The following is a 2,821-nucleotide window of genomic DNA, read 5'->3' on the forward strand; positions in this document are numbered from 1 at the left end:
AAAGTTAATGTAGAGTAAAACATGTCAAAAACCGCATTTAAATATAACGGATAAAAGTTTTGAAACAGAACGATTTAGTGTGTAAAAAACTTGTAAAAAACAAAAACCTGCCAAACTGAAAAAAAAAAAAATATATATATATTAACTACTGTGCGATTCAAGTTTACACACGTTTTACAGCGGCAGATTTTTAAAAGTTTCTTATAAAGTATCTACTAATTTATTGAAATTATTATTTGAAAAATAATTAATGATAAGTAAACGTTATAAGAAAATTAAAATTAAATTATCGACTTGTGTAATAAAGAAATAAAGCACCATAAATCCGAGTTATCCGCGTTAATTGCAATTATCAAACGGAAATTAACCAAACTTTGCAAATATAAGAAGCAGCTGTCTTTATTTACATTCCAAAAACAACACTAAAAAATGTCAAAATAACTTTTTGTTATTTAGCGTCAAAATTTAAGGGTTTTTTGAGAATATCTTATCCGAGAATTATTTATTCAGAAAAGAACTTACGCACAAGGTAAGTATCTACTCTATCTATTTATCTACGCAAGAAATAAGTAGTACTTCACTCATAAATACATATTGATATCGCCTAACTCTTGCAATCAAAAATAGATATTGATAGAACTAAACAATAATAATTCAGAAGTTAGTTTATTTTTTATTTTAATAATATAATTAACGTCTTACTTACTCGCTTCCGCTATCAAGAATTTAAATGAGACCAATAGGATAAGCAATAGGACCATCTCTGTGTATTTCATTTTCGCCTTCTTCACAAGTTGCATTTACTTAAATGTTTCGATTGCAAATGTAGTGAATAATAGAAATAAACATAATCGTGCCCGCAATATCGATTATCGTAAAAAGAGGTATAGCGATTGCGTGATAATTGTTAAATTTAAAATGTCGATTATCTTTTCTCAACGTGCAACGTTAATTTTATAATTATTAAAAGGATATGCGTTCTGTAAGTTCATTTTCTAATATAAAGTAATGGAATAAAAGTTTATTTATTGTAAGGAATAAATTGAATATATTTTTTTACTTCTATATTAATCGTATATGTAATTTACACGAGCAAAGAATTACTTTCACATAAATTACTGTATAATCAGAAACAAACAGTTACGAAACTTTGGTAGTAAACATTTTATAGAAAATTATTAAAACATGCAAATTGTATGTTGAAATTTTATCAAACATAATCACACCGATGAAGAAAAAACACTTTACAGAAAACATTTTGAAGAAAAGTAGAAAAAATTTGCAAGTCTGTCAGAAAAAGTATAAAGTAACATCAAATGGAGAACACTTTGTTACATTAAAACAATTATACTTATTTTGCATCTACTTTTATAATCTAGAATTTTATATTCAACTATAAATTCTAAGCTCAGGTATATGTGCAAAGCGCTATGGACCTACAAACGCCTTGAATATTCAAAAACAAACTTTGATATTAAACAGATTTTATCTTCTTCACACACTTGCGAATATCTCTCGAATTACTTATTCGTGTTTATCGTATTATTCAGTTTACTGTTGCTTTCTGCATTTTTGTACAGTTCTGTATCTAAAAGTAATATTAATTTTTCAAGCAATTTACGTATCATAACTTACAATTAAGCATTTCGATATAAATTAATTTATTTGTCTATGTTCCTATTATATTTGTGGATGAGCGATTACAGTATACTACATTGAACAGTCATTCAAACTCCTTTCGAGATAAATTTTTATGTGAAGTAACGTGAATGCCGGTCTATGTCGGACGTTTTATTCACTTAATTCGAGGACTCTGTCTTTAAGCTGTGTGTCGTCGGCGGTCATCTATGCAACATTGTTTTCCTTATTAAGCGAAGACAGGCGGTCAAACGTACAAACGTACGGATGGAAGGACGACTGTTTGAATTTATGTCTACAGTTCTTGCAAATTGCAGACGAAAAATTTCATTACAAATTCTCACAGTTACAAAGGAATGTAGTAATAAAGATAAACTAAAATTAATAATATCTTATTTCAATGACCCCTGATAACTATACAACTATAATTTATTCGTATACATAGGTTTATAAATTAAAAAACTTTCTAATCGAACTTAATTCTAAATAAAAAGTCCGTAACGTTTGAATTTTTCATTATTTGATAAATTTGAAAATATTGTAGTGTTAACTATGTACATCTGAACAGTTATTTTTTCTATTTTATCTTATATAAAATTTACATCGAAACACCGACGAAATTTATCTGTTGTGATGAAAATCATATTTCTGAAATTATTTTTCGACCAGACAGTAACATATAAGTTAACTAAATTCTCAATTAGCAAGAAGATAATTAAGCTGAAAGGATGCAATAAGGATTTAATGTTTATAGTTTCGTTTTAAATTTAAAACTTTTGTTTTCATTTGTAATGAGGTTGAATATCCATAATTCATTAATCCATTAAAAATAACGGCAATATCTGTCAAAATTGACATGAGATACGAGAAAAGTCCATTTAGACGGAATTTCGACAATTTCTGTATCGAAAACAGGAATTTTTTTGGTATGTCGACAACAATAATTTTTCTAAAGGTCAATTATTTTAATCTGCTGTCTCTGGAAAAAATAATTTATAGTTTTGTTTATATATAAGAGAAAAGCATATTCGAACTAGTAATGAATTGAACACAACACATGTTATCAAAAATATATCGATTATATTTTTCCTTTAGTATTCGCGTATTTCAAACAGAACATTGAACGATTTTACCAGGTAATATATCAAGATGTGCAGTATTCTGAACTTACAAATAAAAATCT

The sequence above is a fragment of the Centruroides sculpturatus genome, unplaced genomic scaffold (assembly GCF_000671375.1).
Source record: "Centruroides sculpturatus isolate CEXI.00-Female unplaced genomic scaffold, Cexi_2.0 scaffold2143, whole genome shotgun sequence".
NCBI lineage: Eukaryota > Metazoa > Arthropoda > Arachnida > Scorpiones > Buthidae > Centruroides > Centruroides sculpturatus.